The sequence below is a fragment of the Carettochelys insculpta genome, chromosome 6 (genome assembly GCF_033958435.1).
Source record: "Carettochelys insculpta isolate YL-2023 chromosome 6, ASM3395843v1, whole genome shotgun sequence".
NCBI lineage: Eukaryota > Metazoa > Chordata > Testudines > Carettochelyidae > Carettochelys > Carettochelys insculpta.
In genome coordinates, this window is record NC_134142.1 from 33,841,919 (window position 1) to 33,865,248 (window position 23,330).

Sequence of the window (23,330 nt, forward strand, 5' to 3'; positions counted from 1 at the left end):
GTGGCAATGACTCACTGCCGCGTCCTGTGGCGAACCCCGGGCGGCGCGCGCCGCCTCTTGTCCTCGGGCGCCTTGCTCAGTACCGCGCACGGGGTGGGCGGTGCCGCCGTCTCGTGCCCGCCTGGCACTGCTCCAGCCCGGCAGCCGCGCGGGGCGCGCTGGTACCAGCCGGGGCCGGGCCAAGGCTGCGTGGCAAGCGCCAGGAGGGCGCGGGCGAGCCTCGTGGCGGAGCTGAGTCTGCCCGGGGGCGCTTGCAGGCGGAGGGGAATGTGGGAGTCTGTTTAGCTCGCATTGCTTTGCAATGTGCTGGCATCTTATGGCGTTTCAGGCGGTTTTTCAAATGGTGGCTCCATAGCTCAGTGGTTAGAGCACTGGTCTTGTAAACCAGGGGTCGCGAGTTCGATCCTCGCTGGGGCCTATTAGTGTTTTTGGTTGTATAATACCGGGAGTGGGAGTTGTCCTTGAATTAAGTGCATCTAGCCTCATATTAGGTCCACGTATATTTGTTTTTTAATTATAGTGACAATCGTACATTTCTCACAGCTTCAGTAGATACTACAGATATGTGTGCAGAAATATAATGGTCTCAGGCGATTAATCATCACTTAATTCTATTAATAATTAATAGTAATATTAGTATATAAATAATAAATATCATGTATTACTTTAACATTAATTAACTCCCTTTACCTCTGTGTACCCCAGGGGGATAATAATATCTTTTGAGTGCATTGCAGGAACCAGCAAGTAAATGTTTGTAAAGCACTCCCCATGCACACCACTCTACAATTCCCCTGTGGGAGGTGCTGCAAAATGTTATTATTAAGCAGTTAAGAGAGAAAATTGCCCCTGAACGAGCAGCATAAAGAGCATGTACCAGCTGGGCAACTTATCTGCCTCTTCCCAAGGCTGAGGTTTTATGTCTATGTCAGAAGCTGCCCTTCTGAGCATTCATTTGCCTATTTTTGCTCTTCCATGACACAGAGAGGTTGGCAGTTTCCAGCTCAGCCCTAGCTGGGGCTTTTCTGGGCTGCAGCTTCCTAACTGGCTCTAGGGATGAGCTGCCATGATCCACCACTCCCCAACCTGGGCTGCCAGCTTACCAGTCTGGGTCACTGCTCCCAGCCCTGGCTCCTTGGCTGCTGCCACCCCTGCTCTCTTGCCACCAGACCAGCTGTGGCTGCCCTGCCCTGGGCTCCTGCTGCTGGTCTGGCAGGCCCCCCCTTTCAACCAGCCCTGCAACTCTCTGGTCCTGCAAGATCTGTGGTCCTGCTGGATGATGGACGTTGCCAGACAAGAAATCCCAGATGTGGGAGTTTTAACCTGTACTATACAGTAATGGACAATGTTGTTATTGTTGATTGGGCTGAGGGCATGGCTACATTTGCACTCGATTGCCAAAACTTTTGTCATTTATGGGTGCTTAATCTCCACTCCCTGGACAACTAAATTTCACTGCAGCAAGTGAAACTGTGAGTGCTGCTTTGTTGGCAGGACTGGCTTAGCGTAGACATACCCTGAGAGACTAGTTTAGTGCTTGGCATAGAGCAGTGGTTCTCCAACTTTTTGGCTGCAGCCCACCCTGCTCAATGCAAACCTTCATGTGGCTAACCACCCATCATGACAAAATGCATTTGCTTAGCTCTAAAGATCTAAAATACTATGTTATTCATATTAGGATACTGGAGGATTAAAAATGTAAATCCTTAGCTGTAATTTAAGGGAGCATACTTTTAGATCTTATTGTGTATATCATGTTAGTTTACTCAGCTTTGTTTTAACTAAAGCAAAATGTTTATTTGTGCAGGGGTGGGGAACATTTTCTGGGTCAAGGGTCACTGACTCAGAAAAAAATCAGTCCAGTGAGAAGCAAAAACAAAACAAAACAAAAAAATCCCCAACCTTCACTGATGTGGTGCACAAGTAAGACTGGTTCTACAGCCTCACATGTGGGAGAGAGAGAGGATCAAGGTTCTTGGTTGCCACAGGCCAGATTTTTGTGGGCCCTCTTAGGCTCTGGGGTGAGGCCAAAATGAGGGGTTCAGTGTGTGGTAGGTCGCTGCTGGGGAGTGGGATAGCGACGTGGGGCAGGAGGTGGAGGGGATGAGGGTGGGAGGTAGGGTGCAAGAGCATGCTAGGAGGTGCGGGTCTGGGCAGGAGGGAGGGTGTCAGAACAGGCTGAGGGTGGGGGTCTGAAGGAGAGTGAAGGGGTAGGCTGGCGACGAGAGGTCTGGGCAGGAGGTGTTGTGTGGGCGGGTGGGAAGACATCTGAGCAGGAGCTGGGGTGCAGGAGGGGTCTGGGTGCAGGTTATGTGCAGGAGCAGAGCTGGGTGTGGAATCTTGGAGGGTGTGGGGGGGGGAGGGTCTGGGCACGACAGGGTGGGAGAGGTTACCTGGAGCTGTGCTCCCCACCACGCCCAGACACTGGCCAAGAATCTGGCCAAGAGGAACAGTAGGGAAAGCTTGCTGCAAGCAGTTTCTTGAGCTGCTGTTCCCCCAGCTGTTGGGAACAAGGCAGGAGCTAGGAGGCCCTGTGGGTTGCCAGGTGTCTGTTTTCAAGGCCCCTCAAAAAGAGACCCTTGAAACTCCAGCCAGCTATCCCAGCCAGGCCTGGTTAAAGGTCTGGTAAGCAGTGCAGTGGGACTAAAGCAGGCTGGCTGCCTGCCCTGGCACCATGCAGTCCAGTGCTGACTCTGCAGCTCCCATTGGCTGGGAACTGTGCCTAGTGATAGCTGCAAGAGAGGCACCTGTCAATGGGGCAGCACACAGCACTGCCTGGCTGTGGCTCCATGTAAGACCATGTGGGACATGGCACTGCTTTTGGGAGTTACTTGAGGTAAGTGCTGCCTGGTGCCTGGAATCCTGAACTCCCCCACCCCCTTACTGCACCCAGGCCCCTTGCCACCGTCCAGGCCCGAGTCCTAGAGTGGAGCAGCCTCCTACACTCCAAACCTCTCATCCCCAGCTCCAGCCAGAGCCTGCACCTCCAGTGGAAGCCCTCACTGCCACATTGCACAGCCTCAGCCCTGATTCCCTTCCTGCCCTCCAAACCCCTCACTCTCAGCCTGGAGCACTCGCCTACATGGCAAACTCCTCATCCCCAGTCCCACCTCCAACTCTGACCCCCATCCAGAGCTCTCACCCCCCCGGCACCCTAACATTCTGCCGAGCCCAAAGCCCCCTCCTGCACTCTGAGCCCTCACCCCTGTGTCTATTCCAGAGCCTGCAGCCCCCATCTGGACCCCTCACCCTGTCTTGAATCCCAACCCACTCCCTCAAAACCCTCTCCCATACGCTGAACTCCTATTCTAGCCCTGCCCCAGAGCCCACACCCCCAGCCATAGCCTTTGCTTCCTTCTGTACATCAACCCTGCCCCCGCCACCTCACCCAAGTCAGCTTGGTGGCAGATGGGGGGTGGACTGAGGAGGGGTATGGGCCTCAGAGGAGGGCAGAGGCAGGACCTCAGAGGGTGGGTGGAGCAGGGACAGAGACAAGGCTGTTTGGTTTTGTTCAAATCGAAATTTGGCAACCCTACCCATTACATGGGAGTTCGGAGCCTTATTCAATTAAGACATTTATTCAGCAGTATAAGATTTACCTAAAACCAGTGCTGGTAATTAGCTTTACCAATGTGGTGACAGGGTGATCCTATATTATCTGTCTGTATCACTAAAATGAGCTAATAATAACTTCCAATCAGAATTAAATTTATGCCATATCAATATAGGTGTTGTCAACCATGCCAGGTCCATCAGTTCCTGTAAGAAGGTGAACACTCTCCTTATCTTTGAAATAACTCTTGAAATATACACTGCCATATTAGTGGGGATTCTACTTTGATGCTGAAAAAGCATCTTCCTGTTGTATTTTTGAAGGAAAATTGCACCCGGTTTGCTCAGTCCAAATGCTTTCACAATAAGCAGCTTAATTTTCTTCATGAGCATGCGGATTTCCTTCAAAAAATGTAATTACAACTGACATTGCTAAGCTTGGTGTTTGGAGACATTCATCATTGGTGGAGGCATCCATCAGTGATGACACTAACAGAAGGAAGGTCCAAAGTCATTGGCTTTGAAACAGTTTCCAATTTGGTTTAACTGTCAGAAGATAAAAACTTCAATTGGGTAATCTTTAAATATTAACTATCCCATTTAATGGTCATAGAGATGCTGTCAGAACTTCAGAGGCCTAGAACTTGTAAAAAGAGCTCCAGCTTTATACAACCTAAGACCAACTGAAATGTTTTCATTAAATATGTCAGAGAAGCTCTGGTGAAATTACAACCTGTGCTTAAAGTTAAATACCCTGCCCTGTGGTACTTAAACCTTAATGACTGAAGCTTTCTACTTCGGGGGGAATTCTATGCCAAAAATTAAAAGGTATGTGCACAGTATTTTAAAATGTAGAATATTTTGTTAAAATAACATAATGTAATCATGCTGTTTCAATTATTTAGGTAATTTATTTAAAATGTTGTGTCAGCAAGTACGTCTGTAACAATACAGACAACAAAAAAGAGGCAGGGAATATTTTTTGACAAATAGATTCCTTACTGGGGAATTAATACAGAACGTTGAGCAGCAATGCATTAGAAGTACAATACAGAAACATATTTCCTGCATCCGTCAGAAGCAGTGCAAGGGCTTGGGGGAGTCCGGGATAAAGGAAGACCTGAGGAAGAGGGAAGTAATTGTTAGGAAGGAGTCTGGCTGTGAACTAGGCGGGTTGTTGAGTGTGAAAAGTATGGAACAAGTTTTTTGAGGGGGAGGGTTTGTGAGGGAGCCTCCCTCGGACATATGTTGGCTGATCTACTCTCACTCATTCAGTCAGGCACATCTCTTGTGTCGCTGCACCTCCCTGTCTCTATACATTCCTACACTACACTCAGCCACTCTCATCCCCCATCCTCGTGTCCCTGTACCCCTTCTCAGCTGTCCCTGCACCACCACTCCCATTCAGCCCCCTGCCCTGGCCATGTCCCTGCTACATGTCCTTCTGAACCCCACGCTGTGACACACACCCCGCCCTGCAGCACTGTGTGCCCACTGCTGTTCATTACCCCATCTCCTGTGCTTCCTGACCTCGTCCCGCAGTTAGGGTGCTGTGAGAAATGCAGCCTCTTCTCTTCCCTATCTGCAGCTGGAGGCTGCTACTTCCTGGGACTGGCTCTCTGTTCTGGTGCCACAGTAGCCTCTAGTGGGTAAAAGGTACAATTGTAGCACTTCTCATCAGAATGCATTTTCTGCTGAGAAAAAATAAATTTAACGTGGCACTTGAGTTCTAGACACGTCAGTGACACAGAACTGCACTAGACGTTTTGCTCAGGAGAGCCAGAAGGTGAAACAAATGACAAATCTATTTTCTTTCTTCAATCTGTGTGAAATGCAGAAAGCCAATGATGATGAAAATGTTTAATATAAGTCCTTGCTAATAACACAGACAAGGAAAATTGGTATCTAAAAATATAATGTTTAGCCAGACTTTTGATTGCTAAATGCATGGCAAAGTGATCACTCTTCTTGTCAGGCTCTTCCATGACACTTCTCACCAGGGTATCTAAAACGAGTATGTCTACACTGCCCTCCTGTGGTGTGTTTGCAGTTTGAGCCTACCTACCTGAGATATTTTTAATCTGTCTTGTCTGGATCCAAGAGCAATGAAACCATGGCAGTGCAAGCCTCAGCACAGCTGTAGGAGTCCACTGGGAGCCATGGGTGATTATACCATGGTGACACTCATGCTGCCATGCCTTTACTGTTCCAGGATCCAAGCTAGCAAAATGAAGGCTTGCTCTAGTGTGGCAGCTCAAGCTGCAATCGTGTGCAGTGACAGCAGTGTAGATATACAGATGAGAGCTTAGTTCTCCATCTTTAACAGGCCCATTATTCTGCGACGTGTTTGTTTAAAAGAATATTTGAGGGTGGGTTTAAAAGGACATTTGCCTTTGAATTGATACAGCCTGGTGCGGAATAATGGACAAAGTCTGACGTGTGTAGTTTTTTTAGGGTTCTACTGTCACACACACAGATTCCCAGGTTTTTCGAGAGCTCTCTAACTGGGCTTGGTTGGAATAAGGGGTTAATTAAAAAGGGGTTAACTGAAAAGGGTGAACTAAGAAGGGGCGAACAAGGAAGGGGCCCCAGTAGTGGGCCTGCAGCCCACCTGTCAGTACTGACATGCAAACACACAACACTGTCCTGTAGAACATGGAGGTTCAGCGAGACATGCTTTCCAGCTGAGGCAGCTTGCTTTCAGAACTCCCCAGTCATTGGGCCAGAGCCCTTTCGGGGGTCCTGGGGTGTCTTTGCCTCAGCCTTGCACGTGGCCCTTACAGGCTCATGAACTAAAACATAAACACATCATAATACATAGTTGAGGATACCTTTCCCTTTGACCAATGGTCAGGGTACTAGCCAAAAAAAATGGATATGGGTGACAAACAAATGACAAAACATAAACGGATTTAACACACTTTCTTACGCAGCTGGGCAGGTACAAAGATAATACAATAAACTGTTGCATTATGTTGCTCAAGCTGTACTAATACAGGTTTCCTGACAGTACCGATAGGTATTCGTGCACTACTCTATTTAACTCGTGAGCAGGCGGGGTGGGGGGGGCGGTGTGTGCAGCATAGAGTGATCAGTCCTCAGTGCAAGCAGTGCTCGGCTTCTCCAGAGCATCGGGAGTTCCCCCTTGGGGGGGGTTGCTGTTATGCTGCTTTATAGGACTTTTGATGTCACTGCTTCCTGGGGTGACATGTACCTATACACCAATCATTTTACAACACATTTCACTTGGTCCCCTATGTAAAACATTGAGTTATGTGTTGCTAACTGCTCCTGTTTCTTCAGACTCCGTGTTTATTACATGCAGCCAAAGAGGCCCCGCCTTACTTCCCTTTTTCTTGTCTCACTGAGACGCTTCCCCATTTCCCTTAGCCAAGGTTAAAAGGTAGAGTGCCTGAGCTATGCACGCGAGGCCGGTCATGCTGAAAAGGCCTGACTGACATTTGACAATCTTGATACCTTTTCCTCTTCTTTCCCATCCTTATCCCAAAAACCTGCCACTGTCAGAGATATGTACTTAAAATGCTGGTGTTTCTGGAAGGAGACCTGGCTTCAGAGCCTGTCAGCCAAACTGCAAGTGAGAAAGGAGCAAGGACAGCCAGCAGGGAAAGTTAGGTAATGAACCTGTTGTCTCATGCCACAGGTGCCATCAGCTGTGATGGTAGCACGTGAATAAATAAGTTAAACAAAACAAATGTCTCTTTGCTCCCTAAGAAAGGGCTTGGCTATACACAGAGCACTGCAGTGCCTGATACTTCCATGTAGCGATAGTGCTTTAAGGAAGACACTGCCTGCCTCAATGGGAGAGCTTCTTCCATCAGAATAGGTATGTACTCCCATCTTCCAGAGCAATACCAACATAAGTGTGTAGTGCGGACAAGCTACAGGGTTTGCCAGAGAAAGTCAGTAAGTGTAAGTAAAGGAAAATATTGTTTTTTTCTCTGTTTTATGAACGTTTTCAAAACAATTGAAAAGTTAAAAACACACAACAGAAAAAATTAAAAATGGAAATGATAGCATTTTATTGTGACCCCACAAAGAAATCAATATATTGACTGTTTAATAGATTAATTCTGGTCTCTGGCAATGTCTTATTATCTGTATGCCCCTTTAGGTGTGCTTGGTGTTATTCAACAGAACTTTATCAAACAAAGGAATGGGGAAAGAATGTGTGTGCTGAAGGCCTGAGCAGGATAAGTGGAATTGATCACAAGTCGGTGACCATCTGTCCTGTTTTCACTGGGACAGTCCCGTATTTTAGGCAGACATCCCACCTTTTTTAACAAAAAAGCTAATTGTCCTGTATTATTCACTCCCTCTGCTGAGCTGCCCTTTCCCCAAGTCAGTGCAGCTGCAGGTAAAATCAGTCAGGATCTAGCCAGACAGCACGTGCAGAATGTAGTGACTGGCCAGTCCAGGCAGCAGCAGGAGAGAAAACCAGGGGCCCTGCCATAGAGGTAAGGCAAGGTATGTTGGGGTGGGGGTATGGTAGTGTGTTTTGTCCCCCACATTAAGATTTTAAGTGGGACCTGGTGCCCCAGAAGTGGTGGGCAGCCTCTCCATGGGGCAGCTGCCCCAGCAGCTTGAGAGACCACTGTGGGGAGGTAGTCCAATCCCCGCCACAGGACAGCCTCCCTTGTAGCTGCCTCCTCCCTCTGCGGGGCAGCCCCCTCCATGGCTCAGGAGCTCCCACAGCCAGGGAGCTCTCCCATGGGGTGGCAGCTCCATTCCCAACTCCCCAAAGTGTGGGGCAGCTGGAGAAATTTCCTTCATGATGGGAGCCCCATTGCCAGCACCTGAGGGTGTGGGGCAGCCAGGGAGGTACTCAGCAGGGCTGCAGCCCCATTGCCAGTGCCCAGAAGTGTGGGAAAGCTGGGGAGCTCCCCAGAGAGGTGGCAGCCCCATTCCTGGCACCTGGAGGTGTGGGGCAGCCAGGAGCTGCAGCCACTCTCCACAGCTAGGGAGGGCTCCTTCCCAAGGTGGCAGCCCACCCAGGACCCCGCTGGAACCAGGGAGCATCCCTGCACCATTCCCAGAGCCCAGTGGTGTGGGGCAGCCAGTGAAACCTCCCCCTCTTCTGCAGGGCAACTGACCCTGCAACTGAAAAGCTCCCCTGAGGGGCAGCAGCCCTGTTCCAGCACCCAATGGTGTGGTCAACCACGGAGCTGCACTTGCTCAGCAGCCACAGCTGGGGAGCTGCCCTCCCCTGTCCCATATTTGGCACAGGGAACTATGGTCACCCTAATCACAATACACTGCAATTCACAATACATTCCATGTGACTCAATGGGATTTGTATCTGGGATGCTTCAGCCACCTTCCATGCTAGTCAAAGTTTGCATGTTGTCTTGTAGGTGAAATTCTTACTGGAATGAAAGTTGTTTTTCTGCTGGAGACATAACTCTGTAAAACTGGAGATAAGCAGATTTAATTTATCCTTTTATGGAGAGACATTATCCAGGTGGGTCTTAAAATGGACACCATGTCATTCTTCTGGTGTCAGAGTCCCAGTATCTTTGCTTTGTATAAGATTCACATGAAATGTGCTTACATCCAAGTAGGTTAGTGGTTTGAACATTGGCCTGCTAAACCCATAGGATCTGAGGCAAATGCATTTAAAAAAAAAAATCTGTCAGGGATGGTGAAAGGTCCTGCTGTGAGTTCAAGGGGACTGGAACTCAATGGCCTCCGAAGGTCCCTTCCAGGTCTATGAGATAGGTATATCTCCATTTGAAGCAGTTATGTTAGCACTACTTTGGCTTCCATCTGTAGAAATGACAGCAGTTAGTTTGTCTCTCTCTGGCTGCATCTACACTATGAGATAAAATTGATTTTATTAAAATTGATTTCTTAACGCTGGGTTTTATCCATTTGATTTTGAGCATCTTCACCTTCCCACGTGCTCCCCACAAAATAGACTTACTGCTGCCACACCACAAGTAGCTTAAATCTGCTACAGTGCATTGTGGGAACCCATCCCGCAGTTCCCTGAGCCTTGTTGCATTCTGGCCCCACAAGTAGATGTGGGTGTATGACACCATCTTCCCACATTCCATTCCCCCCTTTCCCCTGCCATGTTAAGTATGTTTTGAGTAGACACAGCTGTTACACTGAAAGTCAAATGAATCATCAGTAATGGGCCAGGGCAGCTAAAAGACGGTACCCAGTTGACAACCACACAAATCATGCCCGCTCACAGAGTCCCTCTGTCAGGCTTGGATCTGGATTTAAGCCACCTGAAAAATAAGACCCTTATGTCAAAGCAGACACAGTTGTTACACTGAAATGTGAATGATTCATCAGGCTAAAAGACCCCAGACTACAGCCAGATTTGCACATGGAAGAGAAGACCCTTAGGACACGAATGTTCCATGCTGCAATCCCTACTTTGACAACTGTGATAATTGTACAGCCAATATATTGCCTTCATTGAGACATGTATGGCTGGGAGTAGCTACGAGACCCCAGCTACAGCCAGCCCCTGAAAATCATGACCACTAAGGAAGACATCCCCTAAGCGGCTAAAAGAGCCCCAGCTACAGCCAGCCCTCAAAAATCATGACCCTCACTGCGTGCAATCTGCCTGGCACCTTGCGCAGCACGTCCTTGTATTGGTTTGGGGTCAAGCCACGTGATACAGCTGGGTGCAGGAATGTTCCAGACTGTTTGGCGCCTCCGGTGGGAGGGAAGGGAGGGGATGTGGGAATCAGGACAACATGTAAATGGCTGAAAAGAAGTTTCGTGTACTACCAGACAAGCACGACCCCCCACCCACAGACTAGCTGAGACATGGTATGCGGGCGCTAGTGGCTGGCTCCAGGCAGCACAGAAAAAAAGGCAGCTAGTAGAGGTATACACAGAAGCACAGACCCCACAGCTGTGCTCCTAGCAAAGAAGAAGAAAGATTTTTCAGCCTCTCATGACCCTACAGCCACGTGCTTGCAGGTGCTGAATTATAACGGTCCTGTTGCCTAATTCCTATGCAATTGAGAGCAGTGGAGATGTAAGAGGCCAGAGCGGAAAGCTGTAGTGCATTGTGGGGCACATATGGGACATCTGTGGAGGCTAATGAATTCCATTTTAAGACATGCCACATCCTCACTACCCTTCATGCTTAAATTTGAATAGAACGCTATACCCTTTGGGTTACTTTGATTTTAGGATTTTGATATCATGTCAATTTTAGTGGTCCATAATCAAGCTAATGGAATTTACAGTGAGGACAGGCACTGGGAAAAATTAGGCTAACTGAGTTAAAATCGATTTTATATTGTAGTGTAGATGTAGCCTCTCTCTCTCCACACTTCCCCTGGGGCTACTTTGTGACCTCTCTCAGGTCCTTTTGAAATTATTACAATCTTTGCAAGATCTCCGGGTTTTTCTCAAACATCCTGAGCCAGATTCTACCCGTGCTTGTACTTGTGTTTCTCCAGTGATTTCACCTGCGCTGCTTGGTAGTTATAAATTGAGGCCAGAGTTTGGTCTTTAATATTTAGTTCATTTATTGTTTTTGGGTTTTTTGACTGAAACTTTTTCCACGAAGAGTGCAGCTTCAGAGACACTGAAACATATTTGCTAATACATGGTGAATTTCAGTACAGTAAGATCAAACCCTTTAAGTCAGAAAGGATAATGAATTAGTTCTTTCCTGTGTTCTGAAAAATCGTGAAATGTCTTCTTCATTCTGAATTTATTGGTTCCCTCCTATGCATTCAATTGTCTTCATCACACCTGCTGAACATACACTTCCAGGGTCATGCATAATCATGCAAAGTGCACCTGCTATAATATCACCCGTTTGAGTGCAATTCAGACATTCCAGATTAGAAAGTTGGGTAAGAAGTAGAGTTTGAAAGGTGTGTGTGTTGTATGTGTATGACTTAGGAAAGTAGGAAACAAAACACATGTAAGGTTGTCTAAGGACAAACTGAATTAATGTTCTCTTGTAACAAAGGAAATACTTTTGAATATAAAAAAATGAGTGTCATAGCTAGTGCCTAAACTCAGCAAGCAGGTGCTGTATTTGGTTTTTTCATAAGTTAAGTTTCCAAAGCATCAAAAATAATTGTTATGCAAGATAAGAAATTTGAACAAAAATCGCTTTTGGGAATTATGAGGTTTATTTTAACAGGAGCATAAATTTAATAAGGCACTTTAAGGGGGAAAGCAATACTTGGAATTACTGTGTGGATCTCTGGTCTCAGAGGGGTATCCATGGTAGCCTCTATTTTCACACAACAAAAAAGCAAGAAAGCAGACCTGTAGCACTTTAAAGACTGACAGTATAATTTATTAGGTGATGAGCTTTTGTGGGACAGCCCCACTTCTTCAGCTCTGGAAAATTCTGATAGATAACTGAGATGCAGAGAATTTAACAGAAAGATAAAAAAGTGAAATAAAAACTGACAAATGATCTAGGTAGGACGGGGTGATGGTGGAAGGGGGATCTTTATTCATCAGATCACAGTAAGCAGCTTTGCTGACTGCAGAACACACTGTACACTAGTAGCTAATACTACATATACCTCACTGCCCTCTGTTGGAAAGACCACGTCAGAAGTTTTAACAAATAAAGATCATTAATTCTCCTTAGTGGAGCTGTTCTTTTGACTCAGCAGGTTGACTGTTTTTGGAGACAGAGGCTGTACATTTTAATCCGGATGCTTGGTGTTTGTGTGTAGACACAGGGCCACAGAATGCTCTAAGCTCTCATCTGCAGATATGACTTTTGAATACATTGAATCAGTCCCTTCAGAACTATTGGTATTGTTTGAGGAAAGGCATCAAATAGAAGAGGTAAAACTGAAACCCATACCAAAAGCCCTCAAAAGAAATAAATAAAAAGAAGCAATGCAATGGTTCACTTCTGCCGGCTAACAGTTGTAAATGCACAGAAACAGCTATCACTGGTAACCTGTAAACAGTTTCTCAGCTTGACAGAGCATAACAGGAGTAGTAGAGGATCACAGAGATGGGATATGTTAGAAACTGATTAAAGTTTAGACAGTGCGGGATTCTTTGTTGATCAGTAATAAGAGGAGGGAATACTACAGGTTTAGTTTACATAGCAGTCAATGCTTAGATTTGTAATCTAAATAAATAATTAGTGGTATCTTACCTTTAAGCCACTGATACATAGAACATCACTGACCTTATAGACTAGAAGTTATTTACAGTTGTCTGTATGCTTTCGTGTGTTGTGTAATAGGAGCTGGGACCATATTAAAGTATTCAGTAGTGTTTAGGCTTGTCATTTAGAAGTTGATCAATAATATCTGCATTCACTCTTGCCATTGGATTACACGTGGCTGGCAACAGGATACATCACAGACATTAATTGTAACCTGTCTGTTCTGGGACTCTGGGAGGAGAAAAGGCAAGCAATTAATTAGTAATATCAATGGCATTTTCCCAAGTATGCTGGGTTGAGAACAACAGCTCTGATGTGATGAGAGCAACTGCTGGCCTTGAATATGGAGTTTAAAGGATTTTTTTCTTAAATACTGAATTTGCAAAGAAACGGAAACAAAACAAGGTATGCATTAGCACTTGCCAGAAGGGTTCAGGGTATATGTTGAGGGGTGCAATGTTGAATAATAGTGAAAATTTCAGTTGCTTCTGGCTGATTATTGCTCCTTTACATTTTAAATTTCATTTAATCAAGCACATTTTTAAAGTAGATTTAGTTTCTGGTGCAGAGAGATCTTGTCTGACATAACTTTCCACTGTGAAAAATAGTTAGTTGTAGGAGAAAGGCAAGATAAAAGATTGCAGAAAACCTTACAAACATCTCTCCTTTGCTATTTTGAATTTCTGCCTTTATGCTTTTTCGTTATTTCTTGTAAAGGTTTCCAGGATACATGAGACCTGTTTTTTTGTAAGGATAGCGGAATAGCTGGTGTTTTTGAATCCTGTTTCAGTGAATGGTGTTAGAAATTTCTATTCTGCGTATAATGGAAAATGACCTTCCCATGAAAGTTTGTTTCAGCTATCTCTTGATAGCTGCGTCTACACGTGCACGCTACTTCGAAGTAGCGGCACCAACTTCGACGTTAGGCAGCGAGACGTCGAAGTCGCTAACCTCATGAGGAGATAGGAATAGCGCCCTACTTCGACGTTGAACGTCGAAGTAGGGACAGTATAGACGATCCGCGTCCCGCAACGTCGAAATTGCCGGGTCCTCCATGGCGGCCATCAGCTGGGGGGTTGAGAGACGCTCTCTCCAGCCCCTCAGCTCACTGGTGGCCGCGTGGAGCGGCCCCTTAAAGGTCCCCTCCCCCGCCCTGACTGCAGGAAGCTGAGGCAACGTGCAGGCTGCAGCCTGCTGAGCCCTCAGCCCCTGACAGCGGCGATGGCTGCCCAGCAGCTCCCCCAGCGCCCCCAGGGGACACCCCCCAAGGGGAGCCAGAGCAGCCAGGGCAGCCAGAGGACCAGCCAGTCTGGGAAGCGGCAGCGGGGCCCCTCTTGGACGGAGGCCGAGCTGCGGGACCTGCTGGGGCTCTGGAGCGAGGAGGAGGTGCTCCAGGTAATGGGGAGCAAGAGGCGGAACGCGGATGCGTTCGCTCGGCTGGCCGACGGCCTGGCTGCCCGGGGTCACCCTGCCCGCACTCCGGACCATGTCCGGAGTAAGGTGAAGGAGCTGCGGCAGGGTTATTCCCGGGCCCGGGATGCGGCCGGCCGATCTGGGGCCGCCCCCGTCACTTGCCCCTTTTACAGGGAGCTCAGGGACATCCTGGGCTCCCGGCACACCTCCTCCCCTCCGGCCACCCTTGACACCTCGGCTGACGAGCCCCAGCAGGCCCTGCAGCCGGAGTCTGACCCGGAGGCAAGCCCCGCACCCCGGGGTCCCCCCCCGGAGGCCATCCCCGGGACATCATGGCAGGAGGAGGAGGAGGAGGAGGAGGGGGGCTCCTCCTCCACTGACACCGGCCTGCAGATCCTCCTCCTGCCATCCCGGAGCAGCAGCAGGGCCTCCGACCCCCGGGGATCTCCGGACCGTGGGAGCGGACCCACAGGTAGGTACCCCTCTCTGGTGGACACCCCGGGGCTTGAGGGGCGGGGGTAACAGAGATGTGTCCAGGGCCCCCCACACGCTCACATGGCCATGGCCCCAAGGACACCAGGGCCATGGCCCTCACAGCACTGCAGCCATCAGCCCCTGCCCCCCCCCACCCTGCATGACAGTGCCATGCCCCATCCCCGGGCCAGGGGGGAGCGGAACCTCGAGGGGCCCGCGGGCGGAGGGGGTGGGACACCCCGCAGCAGCAGCATGTGATAGAGTGGGGGGGAGTGCCAAAGGGAGACTCAGGCTACATATGAGCCACCAAAGCCGAGGAGCTCCCAGGGCCAAAGGAGGATCCTGGGGCTACAGCTGGCAGGTGACACCTCTGCTCTGAGCAAACAGGAGGGAGGAGCCGAGCTGGCTTGGAACTGGGGGGCAAGGGCGGGGGCCACAGGTAGAGGCTAGGGGAAGGGAGAGCTGGTAGGCAGCCAGCCAGAGGAGGGGGAAAGCTGCATCCCAGAGGGGCCCCCCTTGGGGTCTTCTCCCCACGACGGGTTGGAAGGACTGTCTCTTCCGACAGCTGGTGCTGTCACTCCTGCCAGAAAGTGGCCATCTGTGGCCTAAGAAACCTCTCCTGCTCTCAGACCCTGCGGGGTGAAGTGAGAGTCGCTCCCACCAGGGGACGGGGTGCAGGGCAGGGGGACCCCTGAACCCCATCCATCACAGCAGCATCTCCCAGGGACGGGGATGGGGAACCTGCAGCACAGGGCGGGGGGGACAAAGGCCACGGCTCGGGGCCCACACTAACGCCTGTCTCCATTCTTCTTTCCCCCCTCCTCTCCTGTGTCCTGCACCTGCACCTGCACCATCTGAAGGACCGGAAGAGAGCGCCGGCAAGGCCTCGGTTGTCCCGGAGAGCCCTCCGGGACCCTCGCTCCAGGGCAGCCCCTCGGCGAATGAACGACCGGCCCCGTGGAGGGCAAGACGGCGGACCCCGCGCCTGCTACCGCCGGCGGCAACGGACCCCCAGCTGCTGGCCATCCTCCGCCGGCAGCTGGAGGTGTCGGAGCAGCACCTCCGGCTGCAGGAGCAGGCGCTGGCCTGGCGCAAGGAGGCATGGGGGGCCTATATGCAGACATTCAACCGGCTGGTTGACTACCTGGCCCCCCATGCCGCACCGGCCGAGCCACCGCCTGCCATGCCCGCTCCTGCAGCCCCACCACCAGCTGCTCCAGCCGTCGCCGGGCCGTCCGCCGTCGCCCCACCACCTCCCCGCGAGCGCCACCGCGCCGAGGGACCCCTGGAGCCACCCGAGACTCGCCAGCGCCGATACCTTCCGGTGCAGCCCGCTCCCACCCAGCCGCGGACCAGACTGCAGGCACGGCGGAGCTCCCGGCCGGGCACGCCCAGTGCTGGGCTGTAGGGGCGAGGGGCCCGGGACGTGGCCCCCCCCCTTGTTGTACATAGTTTGGACTGGTTTATTTTGGTGCCCCCGTTTGCCCCGTTCCCCCCCCTGTAAATAGTTCTCCCCGTTCTCCTCCCTGCTTTTCTTTTTTGTTGATGGCGCACACTGATTTGCTTTCTGGTTGTATTGTTTTATTTGTGCCCATCCTGAATTGGTTGAACGTTTGTCCCTCCTTTTTGGTTTGTGTGTCACATATTTATTTATTTACCAAAAAAAAAAAAATTCGTTAAGACAAAAAAAACATTTACGTTCACCCACAAGTTCGTGATGTCATTTCTCCAGGCCAAGTGGGGGGGGGGCGGTGGGGTGCTCCATGTTGTGGGCGTTGGGGCAGGAGTGTGGGGGAGGAAGGGGCGGGCAGTAGGGGGCCTGGGCAGAGTTCACCCCGCGGCCTGTTGGTTGAAGTGGGCCCGCAGGGCCTCCCGGACCCGGGTCCCCTCTGGGTCCACCTGCCGACTGGGGGCAGCAGGTGGCTGCACGTGTGCCCTGCCGGCCTCCGCGGCCCAGCCCTGAAGAAAGGTCTCCCCCTTGCTCTCCACGAGGTTGTGCAGGGCGCAGCAGGCACCCACAATCTGGGGGATGTTGTTGGGGCTGGCATCCAGGCGCGTCAGGAGACATCGCCAGCGTCCCTTGAGGCGGCCAAATGAGCGCTCCACCACCTGGCGCGCACAGTTCAGGCGCTCGTTGAAGCGCTCCTGGCTAGCGGAGAGGTGGCCCGTGTAGGGGTGCATGAGCCACGGCCGGAGGGGGTAGGCCGCATCTGCGATGACGCAGAAGGGCATGGTGGTGTCCCCCAGAGGGATCTCCTGCTGGGGGATGTAGGTCCCCGCCTCCAGCCGGCGGCACAGGCCCGAGTTCCGGAAAACCCGGGCGTCGTGGGTGCTGCCAGGCCAGCCCACGTAAATGTCCTGGAAATGTCCCCGGCTGTCCACCAAGGCCTGCAGGACGACTGAATGGTAGCCCTTCCGATTGAGGTATCGTCCTCCACTGTGGTGCGGGGCGCGGATGGGGATGTGAGTCCTATCCAGAGCCCCGAAGCAGTTGGGGAAGCCCAGGGTGGCAAAGGCGGCGACAGTGGCATGTGGGTCCCCCAGCCTCATGAGCCTGTGCAGGAGCATGGCGTTGATGGCACGCACGACCTGCAGAGAAAGCACATGGGACAGCCCCAATGAGGGGTGAGCAGGGTGTGCGTGGCCCTGCCCTGCCCTGGCCCCCCTGCCCTGCCCTGGCCGCCCTGTCCTGCCCTGCCCTGCCCTGGCCGCCCTGCCCTGCCCTGGCCCCCCTGGCCCTGCCCTGCCCTGCCCTGGCCCCCTGCCCTGCCCTGCCCTGCCCTGCCCTGGCCCCCCTGCTTTGCCCTGCCCTGCCCTGGCCCCCCTGCTCTGCCCTGGCCCCGCTGCCCTGCCCTGGCCCTGCCCTGCCCTGCCCTGCCCTGGCCCCCCTGCCCTGGCCTGGCCTCCCCCTGTGGGTTCTCTTACCTCCATGAAGACAGCCCCGACGGTGGCCTTTCCGACACCAAACTGCTGCCCCACGGATCGGTAGCTGTCCGGAGTGGCCAGCTTCCAGACAGCGATGCCGACCCATTTCTCCACAGGGAGGGCACACCACATGGCAGTGTCCCGGTGCCTGAGTGTGGGGGTGAGCCACTGGCACAGCTCCAGGAATGTCTGTCGGGTCATCCTGAAGTTCCTGAGCCAGTGGTCGTCGTCCCACTCCCCAAGCACCAGCCGCTCCCACCAGTCGGTGCTGGTGGGGTAGCTCCACAGCTGCCGGCGTGTGAGGCGGGGGGTGGAGCGGGGTGCTGCAGGGGTAGGGGTTGAGCCCTGCTGCCCTGGGGGCATCTCCTCCCCTGGGGCAAGAAGGTAGTCAGCTGCCTCCCACATGGCATGAGCCAGGGCAAGCCCTGCTCCTGCCGGGAGGGCTGGGTGGACCTCTAGCTGCTGCTGCTGCTGCTGCTGCTGCTGCTGGGGGTCCATGACTGCGGCGCCCGGGGTCTGTGTGCCTATATGGCTCCTCAGACCGGGTGCTGTGCAGGCTGAGTGTATGTGGGAGGGGCCCTTTAAGGGAGCGGCTAGCTGTTGCCCCGGAAGCGCTAGTCCGCCCGTTGACCCTGTCTGCAGCTGTGCCTGGCATCCCTATTTCGATGTGTGCTACTTTGACATGTAGACGTTCCCTCGCTGCGCCTATTTCGATGTTGGGCTGAGCAACGTCGAAGTTGAACATCGACGTTGCCGGCCCTGGAGGACGTGTAGACATTATTCATCGAAATAGACTATTTCGATGTCGCAACATTGAAATAAGCTATTTCGATGTTGGCTGCACGTGTAGACGTAGCCGATATGAGAAGATGTGCGCTGGGGGAAAATTCTATGAAAGTATCTCATCTGTGGCCCAGATCAGCCTCATGCATGCCAGCAAAATGTTCACTTTGCTTTGCGAAGGAAAAGCAGTTTGAATTTCACTAAGTATCTTGAATTAGCAAGTCTGCATTCACTGTCATTTTACAGTCAGGTCTAATCATTGTAACACCCGCACAAGCAGATTAAATTTTTTTGTCTGCAGAACACAGCAATCAAAAACCTACAAGCATTGATCAATAGAACTAAAATGCACTGTTAGAGCTTTCCTGAAGTTATATGTTGTCTCGTGCAAAAAACAGCTTGGTTAATTGCCAGTCTGAGCTCACCCTTTTGCCATGCTCTCAGTCCACTGTCCTGAATTCTGGAGACATGCAAGTGCTAGTCTATTTGGAGCCCAAAATAGGAATATTTTGCCCCCCTCCAGACAATACATGCTAAGGCTATATCTACAGTAGGGAAAATAAGTCGATGGCAGATAACGCACTTCTAGCTACAGCAATTGCAATCGCCTGCACACCTGCAATCGACTTACCTGGCTGTCCTCACAGAAGAAAGTCAATGGGAAAGTTTCTCCCGTCGTCCCGTCGACCTCCCTTACTCGTTGCATCTCACAAGGAGTACAGGAGTCAACAGTAACCCCGAGAGGTCGATTTCACACATCCCAACCAGACCTGAAAAATCAAACCCTGGAAGATCAACCATGATCATGTTGATCTTCTGGGGTAGTGTAGACATAGCCTAATAATAGGGGGCCATGTTGAACTACCTGGGGCCCTCAGCAATTGTCTGTTTATGTCTAGCACCGGCTCGGCCTGGAGGGGCGGAAGTTGTCTGCTCTCCCAGTTACTGTACCTCTCATCTCTTATAAGTAGGACTCGATCCTAAGCACTCTGTCTAAGCCTATGCTTCACCACAGGGACTTATATATGAAAACTACTTCTCCCATAACATTTCTTTGGGGCCATGTGGAATTATGTTCCTCCCTTTCATGGTCCAGGATGCCTATATGTAGCCCTGCCAGTGACTGGGACAAGGAAGAGTTATGAGTTATGAGTTCAGAATCCATTGTTTAATACTCATTTGTCTTGTTTTTAGAAACATTGTCTCCAACTGCTTGCTGTAGACCTAGAACATGAGCCACTTTTCCTCATTAAACTCCAGTGGTTGAACACTCAGGGCCCTGGACAGTCGATAAACACATCTGAGGAATTAACAAGAGGAATCTGAGGAATTCTTCTAAACCACCACTGAAAGGAGCCCGTACATCATCCATCCCTTGGCAAGGCTGTTGTAACAGCTCCAGCCTCTACTACAGTGTGTTAGTCCCTCCCTCCATCCTCTCCTGTGCTTTCCACACACTCGTATGCTTGACCCTTCATTTGCATTCATCTCTGACATTCTAATCTGTTTTATAAAGGCCGCTCTCTCATCTGTATCCCTTTGTCCCTTAATTTGATATCTGAAGCACTTTCTGATGTTTTCCTTCACTGCCTCACATATATCTAATCTATTTATCTATACATAGACTTGTAATCTTTTAAAAATAATATATTCCCTTAAAAAGAAGAAAATGTCCCTCTCGTGAGTTTGCCCTTTTCTGTTGGGAAAACATTTATCTCCCCACCATCCCTGTATTTCTTCTGCAGTTTAATACAAAATGTATCTTTTTTTACTTCCTCTGGGCTTTAATTTAATTTGAAAGGAGGATCTAGCTGAAGATGTGATGCAGCTGGACAATTAGCTGCTATAAATAACTTTTTAAAGGGCTGGGATATGCATAAATCCCATGAACATCCAATTTGTAGCTGACTTGAAATTCAATTTCAGCAGTTTGCTTCCTCATCTGAGCCCTAAATCATTTACAGGAGCAGGAAAAAAAAATCTTCTAAGCCACCATATATACTGCCTGTGTAACAGAGTGGTTTACTTCATAAAAGTTGAAGTCTGGGGCCTGCCAGCCTTGATTACTAAGGCATCAGACCTGAACAGGGATCACCTGGTTTCCTTATAAACTGGCATGAGGCCCTGGTGAGAGTGTTCTCAGGAGGAATACAGTAGGTTGGTAGGCGTGGATAAGGTGGTGCTTAGGGAGTGAGACAACAGACAGGAAGGTCTGGGTGGAGGAAGATGGTAAATGGAAGGACCTGAGAATGTTCTTTTGGATGTTTTCTTAATTTAAGTAACCAGAACCCAAGAAGAGCTGTGAATGGACAAATGAGTTACTGAAGAAGCCTCTGGAAGGAGGCTACTAAGGTGTGGGTGTTTGTACTGAGGCTGTTAGAAGGCATATGGGGGTGACCATACCTGAATGGCTGTCCTAACAGCACTTCTTAGATTTGTAAATACAGTTGTTCAGAAAGGTTTACAGACTTCATAGGCAGAAAACCAGACTCTGCTGCTCCCCTTTATTATTGCCATGTCCTACTAGGTCTGTCCAAGTGACTTATTTGAACTAATGCAGGGGCAAAGGTAATTTCTTATAGGCACTGTCCTATCACGATGCCTCTCTTGAGTCAGGGAAAGTGCCTGTAAAAATGTAACTCAGGGATGGAGTGTGGGGGGCTTAAGACAGAGGCTGGGGGCGTAGAGGGCATGCAGGAGTCAAGGCAGGGGGTTGTGAAGTCGGGGGGATGCTCAGGGCTGGGAGTGAAGCCACCACATTTGCCTGGTCACCACTTACATGAGACTGGATGGAAGGGGGGCTGCACTTCCCCAGCCACCTGAGCAGCGGGTTGGAACCTTGCTGTTTGGCCTCCCAAGAACCAGGGCTGGAGCCTGGGTATGCTATAGCCTTGAAGCCCAGGGTGCTGGCAGCATCTGGAGCCCATCTCCCAGCTGGGCAGTCTCTTACTGGTGCACTGCCCCAGGGCAAACCAGCTTACTTTCCCCTTTGATTAACTGCTAAGAAGGAAGGGACATCAATGTTAATTACTTAATGGTGGAACTGGAAAGAAATCATGTGACATTAAATACTAGACAATATTAATTACCTACTAGACAATGAGGCTATGTCTACACTAGAGGGTGTTGTCGGCAAAACAACCAAAACCCGTGGAGCATCCAGCTTACCATGTGTGTTCTGTTCTCTCTCTCTCTCTCTCTCTCTTCAAAGATAGATCTAAAGCTGGGTCTATACTTATTTTGTGAGAATCTACCTTGGTGGATACAGAGATGCTGCAGCCACTATGAGCTGAAATCACTGGTAGCTGAAGCCACAGAGAGCTGGAATCACCGGGTTTTGCCTACAGCAAAACCCACATGAAAGTGGGTAAATGGCCAGCAGAGCACAGTGGACAAGCAGCCAGCAGGAGTGAGTGGCAGGTGGCTGACAGTAGCAAGCAGAATGCCAGACCAGAACAAAGGTGGCATTGCCTCAGGCCCAATGAGGAAATACATCAGGGTGATGTGTCAGGGCCTGCCTGGACTGGACAGAGTTGTAAGTGGGGCATTTGAAGCAGGATACAGAGAAAGTCTGGGTGTGTGCATGGGACCCTTAGAGTATCGGACTGGTAAGCCTGAGAGGCATAGGACACTGTTCAATCCATTTGAGCTGGGATGGTTATTTGGTGGTTGGTTATGAACTCTGGGAGAGGTATTTTCCTAAGCTTAGGCCATATGACTTTTCTGCCTCTTTCATTAAAAGTTTCTTTTCTACACTCAGACTCTGTGTTTGCAAGTAGGGAAGCATTGCCTCTCCGAGGCGCCCAGAGGTGTGTGAATTTCTCAGGCTGCTGGGTGGGGTCTCGAGCCAGTTCATACCATAACACAACATAACACAAGAATTGTCATTACTGAATCAGACCAAAGGTCCATCTAGCTCAGCATCCCATCTGCCGACAGTGGCCAGGTGCCAGGTGACCCAGAAGGGATGGACCAAAGACAATGATCAAGTGACTTGTCTCCTGCCATCCATCTCAAGCCTCTGACAAACAGAGGCCAGGGACACCATTCCTACCCTTGGCTAATAGTCTTTTGTGGACCTAACCTCCATGAATTTATCTAGCGCTTCTTTGAACTCTCTTATCGTCCTAGCCTTCACAGCCTCATCTGGCAAGGAGTTCCACAGGTTGATTGTGCATCGTATGAAAAAGAACTTTCTTTTATTGGTTTTTAAACCTGCTACCCATTAATTTCATTTGGTGTCCTCTAGTTCTTATATTATGGGAACAAGTAAAAAACTTTTCTTTAGTCACCCTCTCCACACCGCTCATGATTTTATATACTTCTATCATATCCCCCTTCAGTCTCCTCTCAGTCTCTTTAACCTCTCTGCATACAGGACCCATTCCAAACCCCTAATCATTTTAGTTACTCTTTTCTGAACCTTTTCTAATGCCAAAATATCTTTTTTGAGGCGAGGAGACCATATCTATATGCAGTATTCAAGATGTGGGCGTACCATAGTTTTATAAAGAGGCAGTAAAATATTCTTTGTCTTATTTTCTATCCCTTTTTTAATAATTGCTTATATCCCATTTGCTTTTTTGACTGCCACTGCACACTGCATGGATGTTTTCAGGAAACTATCTGTGATAACCCCAAGATCTTTTTCCTGATTAGTTATAGCCAAATTAGACCCCATCATATCATATGTATACTTGAGGTTATTTTTTCCAACATGAATTACTTTATACTTATTCACGTTAAATTTTATTTGCCATTTTGTTGCCTAATCACTCAGTTTAGTGAGATGTTTTTGGTTCTGTGTGAGATGGATGAAAAGGAACCCCTAGATATTGAATCCGGCCCTGGTTGCGGCCTACTCCTTCCGGCAAAAGGATTACAGAAGATATAGAGATGGGAAAGGGAAATGTTTTAAATACATTTAACCTTACAGGCAGTAGGGCATGTTCCTTCAAAGCAGGCTTTGAAAATCTTCTGAGATCTCATAGGCATTACAACAGTAAAACTGGCATGCTAATACTTAGGGTGTTCA

The 23,330-nt window shown here is 49.9% G+C and overlaps 1 non-coding gene across 1 annotated transcript; it reads left to right on the forward strand.

Moving 5' to 3' along the window:
* The first annotated feature begins 345 nt into the window (after positions 1-345).
* On the forward strand, positions 346-418 carry TRNAT-UGU (transfer RNA threonine (anticodon UGU)). Its single transcript has one exon. It is a non-coding gene; the product is annotated as a tRNA-Thr (tRNA).
* The last annotated feature ends 22,912 nt before the right edge of the window (positions 419-23,330 follow it).